The 7,081-nt window shown below is 39.5% G+C and overlaps 1 protein-coding gene across 3 annotated transcripts in view; it reads right to left on the reverse strand.

Annotated features, from left to right (window-relative positions):
* The window catches only part of foxp2 (forkhead box P2), a 104,370-nt gene that overhangs the window by 87,921 nt on the left and 9,368 nt on the right, over positions 1 to 7,081 (reverse strand). The window lies entirely within an intron of this gene.

A 7,081-nucleotide genomic window follows, 5' to 3' on the forward strand; every position in this document is an offset into this window, starting at 1 on the left:
TCTTTCATTCTCTCCTTCTTTCTTCCTCTCCAACTATTCACTAAATAAATGAGGAAACTATCAAAGCGTTGGGATGTTTGATAAAAGACAGACAGAGTGGATTCAGAACGGCCCGGCGCTCTCCACAATACATGCGGCGAGTGGCAGCATTCAGAGGCAGCCGACTGAGGAAGGCCTGGCAGAATATTTATAACGGAGGACAATGCTAATGTATTAGGGTGACACCTATACCTCCTCTAAGCCAAAGGGAATCACATTCTGATGCTGGCTTTATCTTCTGAGAAAGAATGCTGCGCTCGGAGGGGGTTTTATAGAAATTTGGACAAATGTAAATGTATAGAGAACGTGGATGATTCTTCACTTGGTTCAATAGGAACAAGGATCTTATTGAATGTGACCTGTATTGTCCGGCTTCTGTGTTTAAACCTGCTGTTCATTCAGATCAAGATGCAGCCAATAGACTGACAAACCTCTTCGGATTGGGTCCAAGACAAAACCTGTGGTTTCTGTTAAATACAAAGCGCTGTTAGGATGTCTTCTCGTTTTCTTATCCAATTCTGAATTAAACTGTGTACAGTTAAAGATTTAAAAGAATCGAAACGGCATTTGCAACACACATATCTTCCGCATTGTGATGTGTTGTCGAGTAACAATTCTGAACAGGACTTTTTTTTGGACCGTGAAGAATGTAGGCTAAGATATTAGATTTTTTTTTAAAGAAAGATTTTTAATTTTGAGATTGATTAACAGACTTTAAGACTTTAAAAATATTTAGAATATTATCATATTTATAATAATTAACATTTATTAAAGTAAATAGAGTACATTTTTAAAGTCATGTCTTTGAAGTCAACATTTTACTTACGCAATGTGATGTATTTCTTGACTTTATGTTATGCAGTATATCGGCAATTGATTGAATTGTGAAAAGTGGGAGTGTCATACCGAATTCAATTTACCTTAAAAAGGTAAACGGGGTCATTTTTATACACTATTTTACAGTATAAAACAGCAGTGTGTGGTGAAGATCCTTCTGTTGACTCTGACAGCCAAAAATATCAAATGTCTGTGCCTTTCATGCAATGACTTGTGTAGCACTAAAACAACTTAAAACTAAGTAAACAGAAAAACTACATTACATCACCTGACAGCAATGACTGAGATCAGCGCTATACCTCAAGAACTTATGAAAGTCATTCCTTAAAAACGGATTTAAATTGAGCCGTTTGCTTTCTCTCAGCCCTCTCAAAAAACATTGAACTTGTGAAATTCCTAGCTCTCCCATTCCTCTAGAAAACAGCTCATCCCAGCCATTTGCCTGGAATCTATGAACCAATCAGAGAAGCGTGTGTGCAAGTGTGTTTTCTAGATCATTCTGGTCTATTTCAGTGAATTCTCATAAAGAAACCTATTTTATTTACTTTATCTTCAATAAAATGGTTCAGTGAGCATTAGCAACTTTGAGACATGAGTTTCAATCAGTGCTGTGCCAGCACTGTCAGTCTGCGTCCAGACCTGTGTGTTTGTGTGTGTGTGTGTGTGTGTGTGTGTGTGTGTGTGTGTGTGTGTGCGTGTGTGTGGTGCAACATGCCGCAGACAGGCGAGACAGAGGGAGAAACTAGTCTAATAACAAAGAGAGCGAAGCTATGAATGAAAGAAAGAGGGAATTAAGTGATGAAAATTGGTCTGGAGAAAGCAGGCGAAAGAAATATTTTGGATAAAACAAATGGAAAAGCAATGGAATGGGATGAGAAAAAAGTGAAGATAAAGTCTAAACAAAACTAATTTCACTTAAATTAAACTTAAAAGCTTGATTAACAACAGCCCCTTTCACACATACAGTCTTTACTGCTAAATTACCGTTATAAGATCATGTGTGAAGAGGGCCTTTTCAAAAATACTGATAAATAAATGTCCAGGTAAGAGAAGTTGTAACATTAACAGTAAGTTACCGGTATGATGCACAAAGAATTAAAATTACCAGTACAAACACGTACGAGTTCAGAATGCGCTGACATAAAAAGTTTGCTTTGGGCCAATCATAAAGCTCTGTCGGAGCCGTTTACAGTAAGTTCCACTGCTTTTAACCGTTTTTATATGTAAACATGCGCTAGACGAACATCTGATCAATGCACCGCGTCTTGCGCTCGAGACCCTGCGTTCTTTTCCATTAATCATCGCTGCGGCTCTGCAGTTTCGATTGTAACTGCAGTACTATATGCGTCTCATGTTTTTAAGAGCAAAACCACGTTCTGTGTGATCATCCCCTTACGCCTGTCACTCAGAAGTAAAAAAAAAAAAAAAGTAACTACAATGAAACTAAAGCACCTCTTCTCATCCAGGTGGATGAAGCAAACGGCTCAGCATTTAAAGGTCATTTCTGATGAGTGACAGATCACAGAGTTTTCCGGTATTTTGGTAATGATGTGTGAATGGTATCTTACCGGTAAAAAGAAGACATCGCTTGTGTGAACAGCACATTTGTGTTTTTACCGGAAAGAAATTTCTGGTAATTTCACGGTAATTTACCAGAATTTCTCTGTGAATGGGGCTAATGTCTGTGGTACAAATGTTAATAACACAACTCATCTCAAAATTGTCCCCAGTTCATAAAATCTATCCATCCATCCATCCATCCATCCATCCATCCATCCATCCATCCATCCAACCAACCAACCAACCAACCAACCAACCAACCAACAAGCCAAGGCTGTCAAACCAACATTCCAAGTTTCGTCTTGGCTTTTCAAGTAAAAAATCACAGTTATATGAACTTCCGTTTGGTTTTTCCAGTCAAAAAAATAATTTGAATTGCAATTATGGATCTTGTATGCTACCTCAAGGAAAATTAAAATTTATTGCAAGTTGCAACAAATCCAGAAACTGAGCAACTGGATCTGCTCTCGATTTTTGTTTTATTTTTATGTTTAGCCTATTGCTTTGCACCACGCTCGAAAAATAAGAGGCAGAAGTCTAAACTATTTTTAGAATGATGCAAAAAGTATCTGCTCTCCGAGAGTTTCATTTAACAGGACTTGAAGGAAACAGCTGGAGAAGTACGAGAGAAAAGGAAAAGGGAGACAGACAGGAAAGGATTTGAAAAGGCTTCACAGGTGAGGTGGGCTGAGGGACACCCTGTCTGTTTGGTCTCTCGTAGAAGAAGAAGGGCATGTTTATGCAGACGGAATCTCTCTCACATGACTCCCTCTGGCTTCAGCACTCAACATCACTCCACGAGCCTCAGAATCAGGTAGTGTGACCACAGAATTGGCCCAAAGGCACAGCTTTCATGAGAGAGGGTTACAAAAGTGAAGCGCACGCCATGGAGAGAAATCAGAGACTCTTGGATTTGGCAGCAAGGTCGCTCCAACAAACACATTCCAGTCTGAGACAGACATGTGACCCGAATCGGGTTGCTCTCGTCCCAACAACAAACAGTTTCACCATCTATCAAGGCAGGTAACCGTGACGCAGTTTGATTGTACGGGCTTGCGGTTTGCGGCGGGGAAGCCAAATTCCAGGCTCTAGTACCTCTCCTTCCGCAAGATCACTTTTCAAACCATGATCAAATTATCGTGAAGAACAAAGCGGTGGGCTTGTATCTTTTGTAGTAAAGCTTTTCCTGTGAATGAGGCCAGACAAAGCGTTCAAATGGAGAAAGCATTTCAAAACAGCGTTGCGGGGGAGAACTCTGGTAACATATAAGGTTTCTTTCTTCCGACGAAAATAACATTAGCTGTTTATATAAAATATCAAATGTGAGAAACTCATTGAAATCCTGGAACTCTTGTAAGAAGAATCATATTTTATAAAACACACTAACACACACAAAATAAGACTAAGCTAATTTAATCTAATTTACATTTAAATGAATCCTTTTTGTGGCCAATTATTCACATAATCTAGGAGTCTTACAACTCCACAGGAGGCCGAAATCCTTCATACTCAGTTGGTTCAAAGCCTCTAAATAAATTGGCTGCAAGAAACCAATAGCAGCTTCCATCGCATGTTCTGTGTTGTAATCCTAGTGTAGTCAACTCAATTGGAGTTGATGTGACAATTGTCCATACATGTGTTTCTAATTTAACTCGGGTGTATTTAATACATATTCTTAATGATGAAATTGGCAGAAATTGGTCATTGGAATCACATTCTCAAATATTCAATCTGCACCCATTCATTCCTAATCCACCCATGTCTATTCTACACTGCAATCCATTTCATGACTGCACGGGGGGGGGGGGGGGACTTACGGCGAAACGCAGAGGGAGAAGACGGCGTGAGACCAATGCATCGGACATGATCACCTGCAAGCAAAGTGTCTGCCTAATTCCCACCATCTGGACCGGCGGGGTCAGACCTATGTCAGACCGCCCTGATGTCAAAAAGAGGGTCTCGTTTCAATTGGAAACATTCCAGCGCTCGTGACTTCTCCACAATAAACCATGTAGATTTCTGCTCATCAAACATGCTGTTTACGTATTGAAAGACAAAAAAGACTAGCAGCCAAAGAATAAGTCTCAGTGAAGGACACTGACTCTCGGCCCATTCAGACGGCTGATTAGCATAGCACTCCTGCCGGATCAATAACCTCATTGACTCTGTCTGTCTCCTCTATCAGGAATGATGGTAGACTCTCTTTTGTAACTCTATTCTCGGGGCAACTGTCCATTCTCCATGAAGTCTTGCTCTATTTTTCAAACGGGCCTCGATTTGTTTCCTTCTGTCTCGCAGTCTTTGAGAATGTGAGTAAATAAAGCTGTCTAGATGCCACTGAGAAAGATTAGCATGTAGCTTTTCGCTTTATCTGGTTCTGAATGTCCGGAAAAGAGAGAACAAAGGTGCCACCATCATTGCCAGAGTTTACTTTGCAAACCTCTTATCACTTCAAGAAAAATGTGTCCAAGAAAAGGAGGCACTCGAGCTTCAATCTGCTCACAGCAAGCCCTTTGCCAAACCTAGCTTAACAGGAATATGGAAAGTTGGACCACAAAAAAAAAAATCCTTCTTTCTAATTTGGAGACAAAACAATGAAGCGAAGAGAGTTTAAGAAGACCAGAACTATGAAGTGAACCACTGATGGCCTGAACTTTTTTTCCCCATTCATCATAAAAAGGCTTAAATAAAAATATTCGATCAAAATGGGGGGATTGACCAGTGACCTGATCCCAGGAGCGGTTCTGGGGGTTAATGGGGGATAAAGATTAGGAGGAACCGGGCTTCGCTTCATCTCCGTCCCCAACCACCTTCCCTTTCCAATCCCAAATCAGCCACACAATGAGACTTGCCAATGGAGACAGAGCTCAGTTTCCTTTGATATCCTTCCGAGCTTTCGGCTCTGAGTGTCCAGAGAAAAGCTCCATGGAGGTTACTCTCAACTCCGGGGAGTGGAAGATCTCTCTCTGAGCCATTTTAGATGGAAATGACAGGCACTCTACTAGAACAAGAAATCAATTTTCAAAGCGAAGAACGCACTAGGCCGTCCATCCGAAGAGTGAGCAACGCCATCCCTCGTCTTTAAACTCGGGTGAGATATGCTTAATTGCTGTAGATTTTATAATGTGTGCATTGGCGGTGTGAAGTTGGGCGGCAATTATACTTTCTTTTTTTTTTTACGCACTGATCAGAGACTTCTGTTCCAGAGCAGATATGCTTTAAGAGTTCATCTTTGAAGATTTAAGTGGATACTCGTCAAATTAAAAACTAACATTCAAATCTCTTTAAGGTGGGGAGAGAGGAGCTGGGTTTTGCTTAGCCTTGTGATGCAGTGACTTCTGGGGATTTCAGCCCCTGCCTTAAGCCAAGCCTCCCAACCTCTTCAGCATATGCAAACTTTAATCAGTCCCGCACCTCAAAGGCAGAGTAATGGCTTGGAATAGCCTCACTGATGGATGCTTCTCTACAGAGTTGAGTTTGGATGCTGGACTCCGCTGAGTTTAGCAATTCAGCAGCAAAGTGTGGGCTGTTATTGCTTGCTCAATGTGAAACTTTCTTAACTTGATATATTAATGCAAGAGTATTGACAGAATCCCATATCAACCATACATAAGGTGCTTACCAAAGTTTTTTTTCCTTCTTATTAAAGCTGCATAATATATAAAAAAAGAAAAAAATCTCAATCATGATATGTAGACTAATTATTAAAGGGTCATTTCACTCAAAAAATTTAATTGTCATCATTTACTCACCCTCAAGTTGTTCCAAACTCTTTTCCATATAATGAAAGTAAATGGGGATACATCATTAAATATTCATGGGAGCAGTCAAAAAAAATTGCTTAAAATCATCTGCTATTCCTTCAGCTCTCATTCGCACTTCTACAGTACATATTTAAACAAAGTTCTTTTGTGATTAAACCTAACATGTTGCATCTAAAGGCACTATATTTAATCAGGCAATGACTAAAATGTTGATCTTTTTGTTGCAAAAAGCTATCATATGATTTTCAATCTTCTTGGAATATGGCACATTTGATTACTTTTATAATACATTTATAGTGCTTTTTTGGTCCTCAACAGCCCATATATTAGCGAGTGGCAAGTACAATCTTTTTGTGTTACATGGAGAAAAGAAAGTCATACGGGTTTGGAACGGCATGAGGTTGAGTAAATGATTAATTAAAATAAAACAAAATCAAACTTGATATTGAAGAACAACTGCAAATATCAAGTCCCTAAAAAAAATTAAACAAATCTCGGTTGAAGGTGTCCATGTTACAGTGTCATAATACATTTAATAACTGAATAATAATAATTAACTACATGTACATTTACATGTAGGGTTAGGATTAGGTTTTGGTTAAAGGTTAGTTGCATGGAATTATGCCTAATTTATAGTTACTTCTACAGTAATTTCATGTAACATGTGTAACAAGGACTCTGTAAAATAAAATGTTACCCAAATCTCTTGCTCAAATCATCAAACATGACCTAAACTCTGCATGAACTGGCTTGAATAGGTGCAAGTTTCTCTAATTTACCCTTCGCAACTGTAGCCGCTCGTCTGGCAATGTCTACATCGCTAATGACGACGACCACAACCTCCGTCACATAATCAGCAGTCACATTCTCACAGATGGTGA

The sequence above is a fragment of the Scardinius erythrophthalmus genome (assembly GCF_964197995.2).
Source record: "Scardinius erythrophthalmus genome assembly, chromosome: 4".
Lineage (NCBI taxonomy): Eukaryota > Metazoa > Chordata > Actinopteri > Cypriniformes > Leuciscidae > Scardinius > Scardinius erythrophthalmus.